The following is a 21569-nucleotide window of genomic DNA, read 5'->3' on the forward strand; positions in this document are numbered from 1 at the left end:
ATTTGTGAACAATATTTGAGAGAAATAGGCCTTTTGTTTACATGGAAAAAGTCTTAGATCTTTGAGTTCAGCTCATGAAAAATGGGGGCAAAAACAAAAGTGTTGCGTTTATTATTTTATTCAGTGTACCTGTCGGCATTGAGATTACAAAACCTTTCTTACCATTTCTCCTTAAATAGCCTGTCTGCCCTTCCAGGTCAAATTTCGTCTTTTGGACAGGTTTAAAATCACCAGAAAATAGCCACACAAGCATCAGTTACAGCACAGCTATCATCATATCCTCCTGCTGCTAGAGATTCTGGCGCAGCTTTAAAACGCGTATGTTAGGTGTCCTGACTCCCGAGGCGTAATATCCCGAGGCATAAATAAATGAGCTATTTGTTCCGCTTTATATTCAAAATAAAATATTGTAGCAATTGCACTTTATTTAATTTTCAAAATGATGTTTTATTTATTATTTTATATTATTGTTTAAATCCTCCTGCGGGCCGATTTGGACACCTCTGTGGGAAAATATTTGCACTAACTCTTAAGAAATTATCAAGCAAGTTCCTATTATAATAGGAAGTGTTTGCTCAACATCACATTTTTTACACAGATGTCTTTACTTTCAAAATAAGTTTAAGAGTTTAAGTTTAAGATTCTTATCTGATTGAGTAATCAGAAAACAGACTATAGAAATATGGATCAGCTCATCAGAGGCTACATCCACACCTTCTACGGTGACAGCAGAATCATGTTCTCTCTCAGTGTCCTCCTACTTACCTGTAAGTTTCTTTCATCTGATTAAATTGCAAAATCAGATGCACAGTGGACACTATTGTATAGTTGCACATTTAGACATTTGGGTTAAATTTAGGGTTGAGAATAGTGTGAATGACTTTAAGATTAGCATTGCACAGTGATTTTAATCATGTATCTTCTGTTGTCTTACAGTGGTGCTTCTGAACTCCAGATTGCTGATATCTGCAGGTATTTCATTTGTCCATGAGCCACATCATCAGTCATCAGTTAAGCAAAGATTACTTGACTTAATTGTTCAGTTTTAAATGTCATAGTTGTTGTTTATTTGGATGGGTTGTGGTGTGAATGTCACTGCTGTATGTTTTTATTATTCTCATTAACATTATTAGGTTAGTTCAGGTTATATGTTATGTGGTGCAACTCCCCTTAAACATAATGATATTTATGAATGAACAATTCCATATATTTATAATAAAAGAGTACATTAAACCACCATAAATACAATAAGTACATTTGTAAGAACTTTGCATGTGTTTTGAACTAGTGTTTTTTTTTTTTCTTCTCAGTATTGGACAGTCTTATATGTAAATCTTTCAAATTTAGTATTTCCCTATCTTGAGTTTATTGTTTTTATATATATATATATATATATATATATATATATATATATATATATATATATATATATATTTTTTATATGAGCTTATAGTTTGTCAATCACACCTTGACAAATAATATCTTAAAGCTCCACTCTTTAATTTTTCAGAGACTGTAGTTACATGTGATGGCTTTGTCCAGTATCTCAGTTGTGGTAAGATGTTGTTGTGTCTAATAACTAAAGTTATTTATTTATATAAAGCTTACTATTGTTATTGTTGTGAACAGTAATCTATTGTGTAACGATGTTTTTCTTCTGTTCAGGTACTGGTGTGATCAGTGTACAATCAGCAACATATGGTCGCACAAGCGGCCAAACTTGCAGCGTTGGACGACCACAAAGTCAAATATCTAATACTTGGTGTTCAATAAATGTCCCAATGATCTTTAAATGGTAAAAGGAAATAGATAGAATTATGAGTATGTTGCTGGTTTACTTACATATGTCCTTATCTTTAAACAGGTGTAATGGACTGAGAACATGTGAAATGTCCCAATGAGGACTCGCCAGACCAGATCCATGTTTTGGCACCTACAAGTACTACACTACCAACTACATTTGCATCACAGCAGGTTTGGACTTTTTCTCTCTCTTCCTCCAATTCCAGTTGTTTATCATTTCCTTCTCTGTATAACTCTTATATGCACCATCATCTTCCAGAAACAAGTGTAACTTGTCATGGTGGATACGGTTATTTGAAATGTAGTGAGTGATTTTTCCACATCTCTTACTTTGTTTCAAGAAATCAGATCACATGGATTCATTTAAGAAATTTTTTATCTCCATATAGAACATGGTAAGATACAGATAAATACTGCAAACTATGGACGTACAGATAAAACCACCTGCTCTCAAGGACGTCCATCTCAACAGCTCCAAAACACCAACTGCTTTTCACCCAATGCACTGGATTTTGTGTCGAAAAGGTATATAAATGAATTGTTTTAAAGTTCATGATCTTCTTTAAATACCGTCTGCAGCTAACAGGGAATTTTCTGAAATTTAACAAATGTTCCTCCAGTAGAATGTTTGAAGTTGTCTAGTCTTTAATAGCACTTTGAAAATGTAGCCTATTGTATTAAAAAAAAACATTTATAATATGTTCATGGAATGTTTTTTTTTCTGAAATTTTTCTGATGTTTTTTTTTCTGAAATTTTTTAGTAGGATATTAGTCTAACGTTCAAAAGTCACATTCCCATGATAAAATGGAACATTTTCTTAATGTTTTCTTTAACTTTTGCATAGCTAAGAAAATGTTTTTAAAATATTCATAGATCATTCAGAAATAATGCTTAATAATGTTCCTATAACACATTTTTGTTTGCTGGGATAAAGATGCAATGAGTAATGAAAGTCTTCCTTTTTTGACATGTAAAGCTGCAATGGCCTGGAGATTTGTGAGGTGTATGCAACACATATGATCTTTACTGATCCCTGCTTTGGCACATACAAGTACCTTGCAATCTCTTATTTTTGCCTCCCGCATAGAATTCGTGAGTATTTGTTTGCTACTCAATTCATTCTGTTATCTTCAGGAAGTGTGTTTAGAATATTTTGATTTAAGAGACTTTTGAAACACATTAGTCAAAGTTCAAACGTTCAAACGCCTGCAAGCAACCCTTGCAAAAAAAAAAAAAGTACACTTTAGCATATTTTTTTTTAAAAGAGTACTTATTGTGGTTATAATATACTTTAAAAGAATATACTGGGAACTTAATGTTATGTTTTTGGACATTTAATTCCATGCTAATATCCAGAGGTGGAAAGTAACGAATTACATTTACTTGCGTCACTGTAATTGTGTAGCTTTTTTGTGTACTTCTACTTTTTCAAGTGATTTTTAAAATTTGTAATTTTAATTTTACTTAAGTATATTTTGTTTGAAGTATTGTACTTTTCTACATTTTAAAATGCATTAATTACTGAGTAAAAAAAATAAATAAAAATCGCTCCCTGGAAACTACTGCAGTAAATAATGGGTAGGAGAGCAAATCACAAGAAAGGTGCAGACGGACAGACAAGCGTTATGGTGCAGACCCAGCTGAAAACGAAACCCCGTAGTATTCTGCTGAAGTTGAACTCGAAGGAAATGAACTGAACCCCATGGCCATATTTATGCTCTATAATACAGTGTAGCCTAAGCTGTGTTTGCCTAGGGAGACCAAACTAGCAGTTTATAAAATCTCGAAATCAACCCTTTGCAAGCATGTAGAGGTAAGGTTAATACTTGCATTGTTGCACTGGTGGTTAAAATGAAGCTTTGACAGTTTAGCCAAAAAGACAGTGGTGCAGGGTGTGCAATCTGTGATAATATTGTAATTGTTGTTTTAACGATGTGCGATTTGACATTATCAGTATTTTGCCAAAAACCAAAAAACACTCCTACAGAGTGCCGTGGTCTAGTAGATTAGACTAGTGCGCACGCGCATTTAGAGTGCGTTCTTTCACTGCCTGATACATTCTGTTAAAATGCATTTACAATGATCACAAAACTGAAGATACAGGGGCAGAAAATGTATATATTTATATAATTCCATATAGTAAATCAGTATCACATGAAGAGTGGGTTTTTTCTTCCAAAAATCAGCATGATTACATAGGTGTTTTTTTTTTTTTTTTTTAAAGAACAGTTCAATAAACAAGAAGTTAATTAAGAGACTTGTGGTTTAGACACCATATTGCCTGTTTTTGACAACAAAAATAATTCCAAACACAGCCACCATAGCAGTTTTGCGTCTCTGGGGAATGACGGTCTTTCGTTCCTGAACGAATCAACTGTTTAAATGATTCAGTTCAATCGCAATGACTCACTTATTAACAGTGACTTGCTGAAACCTACTGGTGATTTTTATTTTACATTTAATGTATTATTTTATTATTTTTCATAATTTCAAATGAGTACTCAACATTTTATGTCTTATATATCAAAACAATCTTTTTGCATGTGTAACTGCAGGTTAAATGCATTCATGTCCTGCATTAAACAGTGTGTAAATACATCTAAATGCCACTTCAGATGCAGCTTCTCTGCATTGAAAAGATGAATTTTGTTGATACTGATTTAATTTGCCTGGTAACAGCCCAAATGTCTTATTATTATTATAAAAAAACTGATTCCTTCAACTGGTTTGAGATTTAAAGGCCTATCTCAGGGGTGTCAAACTCAGTTCCTGGAGGGCCGCAGCCCTGCAGAGTTTGCAACCCTGCTCTAACACACCTACCATGTAGTTTTCAAATAAGCCTAAATGATTAGATTAGCTGGATCAGGTGTTTAATTAGGGTTATATCTAAACTATGCAGGACTGTGGCCCTCCAGGAACGGAGTTTGACACCCATGGTCCCATTTTTGCCTCCCTCCCACTGTTAAAATGTAACTAAGTTATTTTTACTCTGAGTAAATTTTAAACGAGCTACTTTTTACTTTTACTTGAGTTGATTTTTAGACTGGTACTTGTACTTAAGTAAAATTTAATTAATGTAATGGTACTTTTACTTAAGTAAAATATTTTTGTACTCTTTCCACCTCTGCTAATATCAATAAAATGAAAATGTATACATTTATTTGAAATTCAATTGGTAGAACTTAAGAGTCCTTTTTTGAACCACTTAAGTAGGATCCAAGTACATCATTATATGTAACTGCAGAATTACTTCTGTTGTCTTTGAAACATGATTAAAGTTTTGAGGGTGGAAGAACCTCAGACACTTTGATCTCCTGAAATTTGTACAATACAAACAGTATATTAACATACAGACATCTCACCGAGTGAAGATGTGGGAGTCCTTCTTTTTCACCTGTCCTTCCTTCACATTTGTTCCTTCTCCAACATTTCCTTCAATTTACCCATCATTTCCTTCACTTAGTTCACTTAGAATTGTAAATTGCAAAATATATTGTTCCACATGAATGCCAGTGATATAGTGTTCATTTTGTCAGCTTTTTTAAAATTTAATTCAATTCAATTCAATTCAAGTTTATTTGTATAGCGCTTTTTACGATACAAATCATTACAAAGCAACTTTACAGAAAATTAGTTTTCTACAATATTTAGTAGTAGCTTATCAGTGGTGACTGTCAGTTCATGTGCATATGGCAGAAATGTTCAGAAAAATCAATAAAAAAACGTAAACAAACAGACGATTAACACTATTAACAGCAATTATGCAATCAAACTTATAGCAAAATGTGGTAGTTCTGTATGTTGTCTCTGGGTTAGCATCATCTGAGGTCCTCTGAGGGGCTGGCATCATCTCTTCTCAGGTGTTCTGGATCCAGACTGGAGCTTGTGTAAATCCTAGTTACCACGGGATGTAAATCCCGTGGCAAAGCAGAGAAACAAATAGAGACATAATTAGCGTAGCTGCTGTTCCAGCCAAGTAAAATTAATTAGTTTAACCCAAGCTAAAGAATAATAATGCACATTTGATCAGATATAACTGCAGTCCAAAATTATGAGATGCATTATTTGAATGCTTGGCCAAAGAGGTGTGTTTTTAATCTAGATTTAAACAGAGAGAGTGTGTCTGAGCCCCGGACATTATCAGGAAGGCTATTCCAGAGTTTGGGAGCCAAATGCGAAAAAGCTCTACCTCCTTTAGTGGACTTTGCTATCCTAGGTACTATCAAAAGTCCAGCGTTTTGTGACCTTAGGGAGCGTGATGGGGTTGTAGTGTGGTAGAAGACTAGTTAGGTATGCAGGAGCTAAGCCATTAAGGGCCTTATAAGTAAGTAATAATATTTTGTAACTGATGCGGAACTTAATAGGTAGCCAGTGCAGAGACTGTAGTATTGGGGTAATATGATCATATTTTCTTGACCTGGTAAGGACTCTAGCTGCTGCATTTTGGACTATCTGTAGCTTGTTTATTGAGGATGTAGGACAACCACCTAGAAGTGCATTACAATAGTCCAGTCTAGAGGTCATGAATGCATGAACTAGCTTTTCTGCATCAGGAACAGGTAACATGTTTCGTAGCTTGGCAATGTTTCTAAGATGGAAGAATGCTGTTTTTGTAACATGGGAAATATGATTTTCAAAAGACAAGTTGCTGTCTAATATAACACCCAGATTTTGGAAGTAACAGTACATCCGTCTAATTGCAAATTGTAATCTACGAGATTCTGTGTAATGTTTTTTGGTCCAATAAGTAATATCTCGGTCTGAATTTAACCTTTTGAGCGGTACGGTCCCACATATGGGATTCTAATTTCCGTGCCCCTGGGCGTATGGTCCCACATATGGGATTTAGAACGTTCAGTGACGTCGCATAACTGCCAAATTCAAACTGCGTTTTCGCGCGTTGGTTGGTGCTGAGCCAGAGAGAGACGTGCACTGCTCTTGTCATATTATCACCACTATGCAGTATTATTAACCACGTAATGCATATTTTAGTTTTCAGACATTTAAATACACATAAGTACTAGTAAAACAATACATTTAGAGTTTGAAAAATACAGGCATATGTCTATGGAAGCAACAATAATAATCAATTCAAATTTAATTTGCAGATGTTTTTATATTCATATCAGATACACATAGTGTAAGTTACTATAAAGCTCACTCTGTTCTTCACCCAGTTCATCGGCCACTTATTAGTTGTATTTTTTGGGGAGTAGTTGATTTATTGTGGTGTTGTTAATACTGATGGGAGTCTGAACTGCAGCGCGAAAAAACATGGCGGCGCCCATCTCACATTTCAGATCCCGATCAAGATCATTTAGAAAGCTTTTTAAACGACAAAACACACTCATTTACACATATTTATGAATCGGAATATCAGATTGTTCATGACATGGCATGCAAGTTTGTGAATATTTTAAATAAAAAAGGAAAAACGAAATAAAAGCAATACATCTGTCATACAGTGTTATTGTAGACGCGGTGTGTCACGCGACAAGCCTGACGCGTCGCCATGGAAACAGTAAGGGGAACGTTCTAAAATAACGGTCGTCTTAAAAAAACTCACTCTGGGGGGACCGCTGGAATATTTTAAACTCACCACTGAAAAGGTTAATAGGAGAAAATTATTGGTCATCCAATCTTTTACTTTTTTAACACACTCTGTTAGCTTAGATAATTTTGAAGTTTCATCTGGTCTCGTTGAGATATATAGTTGAGTATCATCAGCATAACAGTGGAATCTAATCCCGTATTTTCTAATGATATTACCAAGGGGCAACATGTATATTGAAAATAGCAGAGGACCTAGGACAGATCCTTGTGGCACTCAATATTTTACTGGTGATAAATTAGATGACTCCCCATTTAGATAAACAAAGTGGTAGCGATCGGACAGGTAGGATCTAAACCATCTTAAAGCCTGCCCTTGGATACCTGTATAGTTTTGTATAGTCTGTAGTCTTAGTCCTGTGTCAAATATACTCTTTAGTTTTTAACACATTTAGACAACCTTGTCCTGTTTTTGTTTTGTAAAGTTTTAGTTGAAGAAATGTCTGAGAATTAAAGTCTAGTTTTAATGAAAAGTTAAAGGGATACTCCACCCCAAAATTACAATTTTGTCATTATTCACTTACCCCCATATCGTTCCATACCCGTAAAACTTTGTTCATCTTCGGAACACAATTTAAAATATTTTGGATGAAAACCAGGAGGCTTGTGACTGTCCCATAGACTGCCAAATAAATAACAGTGTCAAGGTCCATAAAAGTATGGAAAGCATCGTCAGGATAGTCCATCTGCCATCAGTGATTCAACCGTAATATTATGAAGTGACAAGAATACTTTTTGTAGAAGCATATAACATAAAATAACAACTATTCAACAATTCCTTTTTATCAACAGTCTCCTCTGGGTCTCTCCGCATCACCATAGCGCCATTTTGAAGAATATAAGCTGATGCAGACAGCTTACGCTCTTCTGAGTCAGCCGTGCTACAAGCTTCATAACGTTACGGTTGAATCGCTGATGGCAGATGGACTATTCTGACAATGTCTTTCCATACTTTTATGGACCTTGACACTGTTATTTATTTGGCAGGTATTCAGCCAATCTCAACACACTGGATAGCTGGTCAATCACAGCACACCCTTGCTTTTCAGAGCGATGAAAAGCAAAAGTTTTTTCCGTTGAAAAAACAACCCAAACCATGCTGGCCAGGCTAGGAGACCTATATGTATCTATAGGTCATGATCAAAGGTCATGACCTCTATTTGGAGAAAACAGAAATGACATTGCTTATCGAAAAGAACAAACATGCAGGAAACCTTCAACCACCATTTGTTGGGCCAATTGGGTGGACTTTCCAAAATTATATAAAATTTACTTTTACAACAAAAATAATTTGAAATCACAAAGTGCACTTATGAAATGTATACTTGTGTTAAGAAACATTCATGAGAATATTAAGAGAGTGTTAAGTGGCCTTATATTTTATTAATATTATAAGATTTAAATACTACACTACAAGTAAATACTGTACTACAAGTGCACATTCAATACAATTATGCACAGCTCTTTTTCATAAGGCAAACCACATATAAATAAACCATTACTCACTAAGCCTGTTTCACATTTATTTTATATTTACATTTTTTAAACTGCTTTAAATCATCACTCTGTTTACTGTAGATTCAAGAATTGTCTGTGAACATGAGACGAGTGCCCTGACCTGTGGTGTGTATTCTGTTCTTAATTGATTGTTGCTTATTTTTAACATTTCAATTAATGCATTACAGTGTTTGCCAAAATCCCCAAAATTATATTATACAATTACTTTTTTTGCATCCCAGAGACTATAAAATGTTGAATTGATGTTTTCAGAGCATGGGACTGTCATACACATTCAGAGCGCTAACTATGGCCGAACTGACAGCAGCACATGCTCTAATGGACGACCTCCTGCTCAGCTTTCCAAAACTGACTGCTACACCTTAAATTCACAGACAGTAGTTGCTAGCAGGTCAGTTTTGATGCTCAATGTTCAGTTTTTCGCATGTAATTTAGTCTCCCCCTGTTGAAAAAAACAACCCCAACCATGCTGGCCAGGCTGTGAGACCAGCTAAGACTAAAGTCTAAGTATTTTCTTCCAGTAGGGTAATAAAATGACTAACTCTTTCCCCGCCAACGTTTTTGAAGTTGCCAGCCGCCTCCAGCATTTTTGATGATTTTCACTAAAATTTCATTGTCCCCAGAATATTTTGTTGTATGAATATCTCAATCTGTAATACACTAAAATAAAGAACAGATCTACTTAAAAAAAATGTATTCTAGCTTCAAGCATTCTTTTTTATCAACACTTGAATGTAGGTAGGTTTCATAAAAAAGCAACATTTTGAGTCAAAAGCTGAGAAAATCGCATTTTTTGCAAATACTACATATATCTGGATCATATTCATTAAAGGGATACTCACCCCAAAATGAAAATTTTGTCATTAATCACTTACCCCCATGTCGTTCCAAACCTGTAAAAGCTCTGTTCGTCTTCAGAACACAATTTAAGATATTTTGGATGAAAACCGGGAGGCTTGTGACTGTCCCATAGACTGCCAAATAAATAACAGTGTCAAGGTCCAGGAAAATATGAAAAGCATCGTCAGAATACTCCATCTGCCAGCAGTGACGAGAATACTTTTTGTACACGAAGAAAACAAAAATAACAACTTTATTCAACAATTCCTCTCCTCTGTGTCTCTCCAAATCAGCGTAGTGACATTTTGACAAATCTGAGCAGTACACAGGCAGTGTACACTCTTCTGTATCAGCCGTGCCACAAGGATACGTTTTTTACGTATATTTACGCTTTGCATTAAAAGAAAACAGCACATCAGTGCAGCGTGGCTGACACAGAAGAGCGTAAGCTGTCTACGTACAGCTCAGATTTGTCAAAATGCCGCTACGCTGATTTGGAGAGACACAGAGGAGAGGAATTGTTGAATAAAGTCATTAGTTTTGTTTTCTTCGTGTACAAAAAGTATTCTTGTCACTTCATAACGTTACGGTTGAATCACTGATGGCAGATGGACTATTCTGGTAATGTCTTTCATACTTTTTTGGACCTTGACAGTGTTTTTTACTTGGCAGTCTATGGGACAGTCTTAAGCCTCCCAGTTTTCTTCCAAAATATCTTAAATTTGTTCCGAAGACAAACTAAGCTTTTACGGGTTTGGAATGAAATGGGGATAAGTGATTAATGACAAAATTTTCATTGCGGGGTGGAGTATCCCTTTAAGATGATCAAAGCAAAGATGCAACAGATGGCTTCCATCAGCACCCCCAAAGCTTGCACAGTCCTTTGCCACTTCCTGGATCGACATTTTCACTTGCTAACATTGGGCAGTTTTTATTCATGCTTACAGAGCTCGCGTTCTGCGTCTTCCTCGTCTGTGTTTTTGATCAGGAGATACTGGACTCATTCAGGAGATGCGTAATAGCGCCCCCGAGCATTTAATAACCAAATGCAGAACCATTACGTCACAGCAGCGTGAGTCAGTTCAATGAATGAAACGAACTGTGATTGGTTGTTTGACATGTCGGTCAAACGGTCTCATGGGCGGGGCTTGGCTAATGAAAGCTGCCATAGATTCCAGACCTTCAATCTGAAGGTCTATGCGAGACTACATGACGAATAACGGAATATTCTGTGTTTGGCGGAGAAAGAGTTAATAATAATAATAATACAATAATGTTTTTTTAGATCAAGTTTTTGTTTCATTAATTTACATTTTATTATGGTGTAGATGTGAAGGGAAAGCAGCTGCTCCATATTAGACACTTCTGATCCATGTGTCGGCACATTCAAGTACCTCCTGAATACTCCTGCGGGTCTAAGTGTAAGTGTTATTGTATTGAGAAATTATACTGCATAGTTTTCTAATGTGTTGATTAGTTCTGGTTTGGTTTTACTCATGAACTCACACATCAGGCTAGACTGATAAGCTTATATTACTGTTAATGTTTTTGGCAGAGAATGACAGCTGATTTTGTGGATCTGGCCTCTTCAATTCACTCGGCATCTCCTCCACTTTAAATGCGCTGAAACAAAATCTATTTCTTAATTGTTAACGCATCTAATATTAAATGGTTTTTGAAAGCAGAGATGTCAGACTTACTCTGTATTCAGTGAAAATAAACTGCCAGTTTAATAACCATACAATAAAACCTGAAAATACAGATGAATTATACTAAAAAAAATGATCGTAAAAAAAAAAAAAAAAGGAGGATGAAAAATGCACAACCAGCTAAAGTGGAACGAATGGAATTATTAGAGTTCACAACCCCCGATCCCCAATACACTCACTCTCACTCACACTCACACACACACACACACACACACACACACACACACACACACACACACACACACACACACACACACAGTTACTCTCTTTTAGCAGCACACACAGTCTTACAATCCCTCAGACATGCATAAAGGACAGGGTTTGATAATCAGTACATGTTAAGTTCACAATCAAAATCACTGGACCTGCTCTAATGTCAGCATGCCACCCTGTGAGCCACCCCCACCCCCCTGCCAGCCACGGGGGCTTCGCTGAGCGTCTTCCTGCAGGTGCTGATCATCATTCAGAAGTTACAGGGGAACGGGGCTGGGAACTGGATTTTGAGAGGGGTGGGTGCTGTAGGGTGGAATGAGGTGGGAGCCATTTGTGTATTTAAGGTGGATGTGTGTGGGTGTTTGGAGATCTGTGCGGCTCCCCTAGTTCTCGTTGTCGCCTGCTTCGTCACCCTGGTTTTCTGATGTCCACAGCTGCAGGTATGAGAATTGATATAATGTATGAGCCAATAAAGCACTGAAACAGAAATAACACTGGTGCAGAATGTACGATGGAGGACTTACAGTGAGGTTGTCCCTTAGAAGCTGCATGATCAAGGTGCTGTCTTTGTAGGAGTCCTCATTAAAAGTGTCAAGCTCAGCAATGGCTTCATCAAAAGCCTGTAAGAGAGGCTCTGGTTTCTCATTTGGGTTGAATGAGCATCAAATACACTGGTGCTTGTATTGTAACAATGTTTACCGTCAAGATTTGCAAAGAAATAAAATACACATTTATATGATGAAGTGTAAGAGGCTATCCACATAGGACACATTCTTGTTTTTATGGTTTTATATGTACACATGCACTAGATGGGCATCTTTGGTGACTGTACTGTCTCTCAATACTTGGCAAGTTAAAATCAGTTGAATTTCTATAAGCAAGTCTCTTTTGTTAAATGCAAGAACCCGTCTTGTGTGAATGGCCCCTTATGTTGCTAGCGTTTAAAGAGATACCAACCGTCTTAGCGAGGTGACAAGCTTTCTCAGGAGAGTTGAGGATCTCGTAGTAAAAAACGGAAAAGTTGAGGGCAAGACCCAACCGTATAGGGTGAGTAGGCTGCATTTCCTGCTTACTTATCTCAAAGGCATCTTGGTAAGCCTTCTGAGATTTGTCAACCATGTCTGAAAGAACAAAAAATTGATCTTATGTTGATTACATTCAAAAAATATAATTATGTCAAAAATAGTCAGACAGATAGATTGTAGTGATGCACTGAAATTAACTTTTTTTTGAAGTAATAAAGGGGAGTTATTATTATTTAGTCGAAAACCAAAACTGAAAAGGACGTTTCCAGAATTCAATTTGGATAACTGAACTCATTATACTGTTGGGGGTGTAATTTTTTTTGGAAAAAAAACTTTTCAATGTTTCAGCCGAACAAATTTTACATACTGCTGCTCTAGAAGCATTTTTTTTTTGGTCACGCTGATGTGTGTCCACACTGCTGATGTGTTTACCTGTTGTAGCGTATCCACGCCATGTTCACAAAATAGAAGCTAAAACAGTCAAAACACATCTTTGGAGAAGTGCCAATTAAACTGTCAATCTAAGATTTTGGCTCTCTAAAAGTATTACGCCAGAATTTTCTGTTTTGGACAAATATTTCCGAAATTTAGGTGTATCACTCATAGATGGATAGTTAGATAAATGACAGACAGAGAGACAGATAGATAGAACAATATTATAATAGATAGAATGATAGATAGATTGACAGACATAACAGACAGACGGATTGAACGACAGACAGATAGAAACAGAACAGTGTTTCCCACAGACCTATACTCTATTTATGGCAGCACTTACCCCAATTGAAGGGGAGTTTTTTTTTTTTTTTTTGTATTGTAATACTAAAAAAAAAAACATGCTCCAATGCAAATATTTATGCGAAGAACTTTATATACATAATTAAACATCTCCCTCGCACATCATCTCTTAGCAACCTAGAGAGAGAGAAGAGACTCATCCCGGCAACATCTGCAGCTTGCAGGTAACGTTATGATTTCACTTCAGCTAAATTAGAAAAAAAAAAATCTACTATGTTAATTCTGTGACACTTAAAAGGTACTAGTAAGGCACTCGATGTGCTACAGCACAGGTGAAGAGACTGTGGCTCATTTCCAACTAACTTTAACTTGTTTAGCTAACGGTCACAGTAGCGATTTTTAAAATTAATGTTAATGCCTTAATGCTTTCCAGCAATTTCTCGGAGGGAAAATGTAAAAGCGGATTATTAAAGAGAATTCCAAACTGCTTTTTCGTGTGTTTTTCACTCTTTTACAGGCTACCAGAAAGAATCCGTCTCTATATGGTGAGCTATTGTTGCTGGTGCTTTTTGAACTACAAACCCGATTCCAAAAAAGTTGGGACACTGTACAAATTGTGAGTAAAAAGGAATAGAATAATTTACAAATCTCATAAACTTATATTTTATTCACAATAGAATATGGATGACATATCAAATGTTGAAAGTGAGACATTTTGAAATGTCATGGCAATTATTGGCTCATTTTGGATTTCATGAGAGCTACACATTCCAAAAAAGTTGGGACAGGTAGCACTAAGAGGCCGGAAAAGTTAAATGTACATATAAGGAACAGCTGGAGGACCAATTTGCAACTTATTAGGTCAATTGGCTATGGCGTTATTTCCCTGTCAAATGTCGAGAGCGCATTATTGTAGCGCGAAAGTACATTAATATAATGCGCGAGCGCGAATCTCTCTGCTCGCCCGCGGAATATAATGTGCGCGAGCGCGAATCTCTCTGCTCGCGCGCGGAATATGATGTGCGGAGCGCGAATCTCTCTGCTCGCGGGCGGGAACTGGGCGCGCGCTCTCAGATACACGTTGCTCTTGTAAGAATTTTCTCTGGGCTCGCTCAGAGAGTATGCCTGCACTTAAAACATGTTCAGTGCAATCGCGAATATCTCCTCTTCGCTTAAAGTAAGCGTGTATGTGCTTAGACTGTGTCCCGTGCATTCGCGCATGGCCAAGTACTGTTCTCTTCGAATTTCTTTCTCTTTGCTCTTGGCATAAACGCTGTCAAAACGACAACAACCAATCAGAAATAGACTTCAACGACTGACCAATGAAAACGCAACATCGTACATGGAATCTTATTGGTTGATATTGAACCGCACATGGAACACAAAGGGCATTTCGGCTCTTTTGGCTCACAAATGGTTCTTTAAAAAACAATAATGTTTTGACTATGATAGGTGTGAAAACAATTCTAATTAAATTATTAAATGAAGTCATACTCACAATGTCTCACAATTTCTTTAAAAATGCATTGATTTGTTATGGAAAAAAAGAATACTATTAAACATTTGCATTTAAATTACAACTTTTTTAATGTATAGAAACAACAACATTACAAAACAAATACAATCTGAATCTGAACAACATAATAGAACCCATATTAAAGAAAAATAAATAACTGAAAGGATAAAACTGGTCCCTCTTTTTTGGCATGTTATATAACCAGCATGAACTATCTCACTAGTTATGTTTTGTATAACTAGCATGAACACACACACACACAATGCTGATCATATTTTTATTTTATGAGAGATTTGCATTCAGAAATGCAAGCTGCCTTACTTTCGAGGGGCTGATGCGGTTTCTTCTCCGAGTTTGACACTGTGTGTGTGGTGTGTGTGTGTGTGATGGCTCGCCCCCTCCCTCATGCCATATAATTGGTTGACACCTCGTGTATGATTGACAGGAACAGAATGTGAGGCTGATCAGACAGTCGAAACGAATATGTGCGCCTTTAGGCCTATATAATATTTTTTTGTTCTTTGAATTAGTCAATTATTTTAAATAAAATAAAATGCATCCATTATTTCATTATTACCTAATGATTTAATTTCTATAGGCTATATATATATATATTTTTTTTTAAATAGAGTCGGCTCTTCAGATATGCGAGCCAGCTCCCGTCATTCACCTACAAGAGCCGGTGTTGTGCCCAATTTTGACCCCCTGCCAAAATATTATATTATATATTATCATATGGCGAACATGGCGGCAGTGTTGATGAGAGCCGCTGGTGGAGGCTCGGCTTGTCCCCGTACAAAACCTGCAATTTATAAAACGGACAATGGTGATAAGGTGATAGTGGAAGATGAACTGTTAAATTTCATCGTGGTTAAAATGAAGACGTTAAGCCATGATGAGATTGTTTTGCTAGCAACTAATAACTTTTCATCTGAGTGGATAGAGGAGTCCAAGCGGCTTTTGTTTGATGTATGCCCGGATACCACGCTACGCTGTATCGGACACAAAGGTCCACAGAAGGACGTGAATAATATCAAGGCCTGTTTGAAGGTTTTAAATGAGTGTGGTGAGAATATTCCGCGGTTTGTTTACACATTATTTGGATGAACGGCCACCTGTGGGATTTGGCCATATGGATGCCTCGGCGTTGCTTAGCCGAATGGAGCAGCTGAACCAAGAAGTTTCTGGCCTGAGGAGGGCATTGCAAATACAGGCAGAAGTGGGTGAAAACTTGGGGACAATTGTTGCGACCATGGATCGGCGAGTGACAGCGGTGGAAACGCACTGCACATCGGGTTATGATATAGGGGCTGATGGCACCGCATGTGAAGGGATGTCGGGGCGTGCAGGCCCTGATCGACAGGAGGAGTTAACAACGTCTCCTGCTGGGAAGTCTTGTCACCTGGGTCTGGATACTGAGATCGCTAGTAGCTCATGTGGGGGGGTGAAGGGACTGGAGGGTTCCGCTCAACACCAGGAGCTCCTGGATGTAGCAGTAACATCGCCACGATCACAAATACAGTCCTCACAGTGGAGTGTTGTTGTGAAAGAAGGTCGCAAAAAGTCAGGGGTCCCTTAAAGTAACTGTGCCACGGAAATCCCACAACAAGCAAAGTCACCTTAAACGTGGGCAGAGGAATGTGGGAATAATTGGTACCAGTACTGAGAGCAACATTGGTGTGGTGAAAACAAAGTTGGTGAATGTGTTTGCCACTAGGTTTTCTCCCACGCTGGATGCCGACACGCTACGTGGATATTTATCTGAGAAACTGGAGACAATCCTATACAATCCAAAACTCTGGCCCGACGGGACTTATGTTCGCCGCTATTATGAGGCCCGTGGCTCCAAAGTCTTGGGCAATGAGCGGGGTGGTGAACTGGATTGTCGTGGTACACTTGTAGCTCCACACGGGAGTCAGTCTGCAGTTGCTGCTATGTAATTAATTCATCTACATGAACATTTGTGTTGCGTCTTATAATACGCGCGGACTGCGTGTTGGCCACAGTGATACTGATTAATCACGCCGTGTTGTTGCGGACAAATTGATGGAGAGATGTGACATTTTGTGTGTCCAGGAGACGTTCCTTGCTAAACAAGAACTGGATGGATTAAATTCCCTGCATAGTAACTTTCATGGAGCGGGGTGAATCAACAAAACAGACTTAAGTGCTAAAGTTGTCCCGGGGGAGAATTCCTGGGGGGGTTGCTACGTTGTGGAATAAAAAATATGATCAGTTGGTCAGTGTTATAAGATTTGGAGTTGATTGGGCCATTGGTATTCAGCTGTGTTGTAATGACAGGAAGATAATAATTTTGAATGTTTATATGCCATATGAGTGCATATTTAATGAGGATGAGTACCTCAGTAGATTGGCATTCATTATGTCTTTTATTCAGGATAATTCATCCACCTGCATGTATGTTTTAGGTGACATGAATGCTGACATTACTGATGCAAACTCTTCATTTGGTAATCATTTATTGCAGTTTTGTACAGACAGTGGATTAATTTTATCTAGTAAGGTACTATTGCCAAATGATAGTTATACTTATATCAGTGAGGCCTGGCACTCTACTTCCTGGCTAGATCACTGCCTTTGTACAGTGGATGCCCATGACTCCATTGAGATAATGAAGATTGAGTATGATCTGGCTACTATGGACCATATACCTTTTTTCGTGGTGCTGAACACGGGCACTATACCGGTGTTGTTGCCTGTGGACAATGGCATTGATGTAGAGAAAATAAATTGGTCAAAAATTTCTAAGCAAGATCTTAATAGGTATGTTAATCATTCAGATGCTTTGTTGGCCAATATTGTGGTCCCAAATGATGCCTTATTGTGTCGGGATATGAATTGTAAGAATGTGCAACACTGTAAGGCTTTATGTTCCCTGTATGAAGCTATTGTGGAGTCTCTCAGTATTTCGAGTAGGCCTCTATATAAACCTAGGAAAAACTTGTGCATTGCTAAGCCAGGGTGGAAGGAATACGTAGAAGAGCTTCATGTAGAGGCCCGTAATGCTTTTAAAAAATGGGCTGAGTCAGGCAAAAGTAGGCATGGCCCCTTGTTTGAAACAAAAAAAAGCACTAATGCCAGATTTAAATGTGCACTTCGCTATATTAAAAGAAATGAAAACATTATGAGGTCTGATTCACTGGCATGGAAGCTGCAAAATAATAATGTTAATGATTTCTGGAAAGAAATTAAAACTATTAATAATTGCAAAATATCTCTTCCGTCTAATATAGATGGTGTGAGTGGTCCTGATGAAATTTCACAGTTATGGCGGAAACATTATTGTGAACTACTAAACTGTGTAAAAAGTAATCTGTTTGTGGTGGATAATGTGGAGTATAATGATGATGTTGTTGTTATTACTTCTGAAATCCATGAAGCAATATTGAAGCTAAGGGATAATAAGGCATGTGGTCCGGACCATATTACAGCTGAACATCTTAAACTTGCCAGTAAGAAACTGTGTCCTCTGGTGGCTACACAGGGTTTTTTGTTCATGGGGAGTTACCTGATTCTATGCTGTCTGTTGAGCTGGTACCTGTTATCAAGGATAAAGTGGGGAAGCTGAATAGCTCAGATAACTATAGGCCAATAGCCTTGGCCAGTGTTATGTCAAAAGTGCTGGAGACAGTTGTTCTGTGTAGACTTGAGAGGTACGTCCTGTCTACGGATAATCAATTTGGTTTTAAACGAAAGCATGGTACTGATTTATGTATTTTTGCGCTAAAGGAAATTTTAGATAGATATAATAAACAAAATTCCACAATGTTCTTGTGCTTCATTGATGCCTCTAAAGCATTTGACCGTGTTAATCATCAAAAATTGTTTTTAAAATTGATTAAAAGTTACTGTGGGGTCCCTGGTTTCTTGATTAGAATCTTGGTCTATTGGTATTCTCATCAGACAATGAGAGTTAAATGGGGGAGGGTAACAACGGCTCCCTTTAAAGTGACCAATGGGGTTCGACAGGGTGGAATTCTGTCTCCTTTTCTTTTTAATGTGTATATGAATGATTTGTCTATAATTTTAAATGCTTGTGGTACAGGTTGTAGAGTTGGTGACTCACTAATTAATCACCTTATGTACGCTGATGACTTGGTCATTTTTAGCCCATATAGTGCTGGTATACAACAGCTTTTGAGACTATGCACACAGTATGGTGTAGATTTTGATATAAAGTATAATCCAAAAAAAGCAGTAAAATTATGACTATAAGAAGTAGAGATGATAAACATTCTCATTTTCCTGATTTTTATCTATCTGGTACTGTACTTGATGTATGCACAGATATTACATATCTTGGCCATATTATTGCAAATGACCTGTCTGATGACAAGGATCTTTATAGGCAGCGTCGTAAGCTGTATGTGCAAGCGAACATGTTGTGTCGTAAGTTTAGTATGTGCTCTGTTCCTGTGAAGATTTCACTCTTTAGAACATACTGTACACCATTGTATACTGCCTATCTTTGGTGCCGTTATAAGCAAGATAGCATTAGAAAGCTCACAGTGGCTTATAATGACAGCATGAGGTTGCTGATAAGAGTTCCAAGAGACTCCAGTGCAAGCCATATGTTTGTTAGTGCCAGTGGTGGAATGTAACTAAGTATTTGTACTTCGTTACTGTACTTAAGTAAATTTTTACGTATCTATACTTTACTTAAGTAAAAAAAATAATGCATACTTATACTTTTACTCAAGTAGATTTTTCAGCAATTATCTGTACTTTGTACTCCACTACATTATTAAAATGCGTGTCGTTACATCCTTCCGAATCTTGCATAAAAAAAATTTTGGTCGACTGACGTTTTGGCGTTGCTGGCCAATGCACGTTGAAACAGATCGGAGATCTGATTGGTCAAAGAACTCACACGCTCAGCGCGCGTTTTGAAACAACACAAGCGGAACTGATGTAAATCGAAGAAAAGGACACGGTGGACACCAAATATCAAACATGGACGAAGAGCCAACAACGTCGACTGAGCTTGAGCCTGTGCCCTGCAGCTCTGATTTAAGCAAGTTATTTGAATTTAAAGGTTCAAAGAATGACTCCTGGCGTTTTCAATGTGTCAAGTGCCTACCTCAACGCAAAGAACTGTTGGCGTTTAAAAACTCCCCTTCAAATTTGAAGAAACATATAGAGGTAAGACATGCAATGCTAGTTATTAATATTTAAGATACAAACTTGCTATGACATGGTGCTATGACTGTTATAGAAAAACAGATGTCAACATAACAAAAATATCACACCAGTATAATATTTGTTTGACGTAAGTTAGGTGGTACCCTAACATGGCAACTTCTTTAGCTGGTTATTAGCACAGCAGGGACGATAGCTTGCTAGTACGTTACATTTTTGGAGATGAGCAAACTACTGGTATATCTGTATATTCGTAGTTGGCTAAAATAGCTGTTTGTTTTGACTCAATGAAAAAATGTTCAAACTTTTTATACGGCGTCGGCCCCTAGCTTCTTTACCATACAACATTGGGTATTTAGTTGACATTCACAAGTAAGCATGCAGGCAAAACTATATCTTGGTTTGATTCGATTGTGAACAATTTTGAACTATGACAGTTGTTTTTCGTCAATATCATGACATTTTTTAGAATTTGCAAACATATATATATATATATATATATATACATATATACATATATATACATATATACATATATACATATATATTATATATATATATATATATATATACATATATACATATATATATATATATATACAGTACAGGCCAAAAGTTTGGACACATTACTATTTTTAATGTTTTTGACAGAAGTTTCTTCTGCTCATCAAGCCTGCATTTATTTGATCAAAAATACAGAAAAAAATGTAATATTGTGATATATTATTACAATTTAAAATAATTGGTTTTCAATTTATTATACTTTAAATTATAATTTATTTCGGTGATGAAAAGCTGAATTTTCAGGATCATTACTCTCATGTTCTATAGGGGCATTTTGCCCTTTTGACCTTTGATTGCCTGGCCAAAATTTTTATTTGAAGGTCCTTTGTTTTTAAGTTTCTTATCGTAACATCTGCCTTTATATTGACTTCATTGTTTTTCACATAGGTTCTGTTTTTTTGTCCTGTTAATGTTAGGTTGATCAGAGTTCTAAATAGCAATATTGCTTGCATGTTTTAAGAGAAGCACTCACCCTTGTCAAATTTTGTTTGGTGCTTATTTTTTTCTCATTCTAATGTGTTATACATTATTAGCCTAATGCTTTTGGATTTTCTGTAATCAATGGAGTATAAGCCCTCAAATGCAGTTTTAGCTACGTTTTCCCTATGCAGGCCTAGGTAAAGGACTAAAGCAACTGTTGTTGAGCAGAATAAACTGGTCATACAAATTTGATTAAAGTGTTCAGAATAACACTCACCTGTGTACTTTTGAGTTTTTTTTACTGCTCTTAATAGTATAGTAAAAATAAAATAAATTGATGAGTAATAAGTAAATAACCAGATTTTTACAGTGTCAGTATTGCACAACAACTCTTTCCAGTACACAATAGATATTGTTTGTGATTGTTACAATTGAACAGCCCAGACATTGAG

General features: G+C 36.9%; 1 pseudogene; it reads left to right on the forward strand.

Annotated features, from left to right (window-relative positions):
- Nucleotides 1–571: 571 nt before the first annotated feature.
- Nucleotides 572–21569, forward strand: part of LOC109108728 — a 57694-nt pseudogene continuing 36696 nt past the window's right edge.

This window comes from Cyprinus carpio, chromosome A3, assembly GCF_018340385.1.
Source record: "Cyprinus carpio isolate SPL01 chromosome A3, ASM1834038v1, whole genome shotgun sequence".
NCBI lineage: Eukaryota > Metazoa > Chordata > Actinopteri > Cypriniformes > Cyprinidae > Cyprinus > Cyprinus carpio.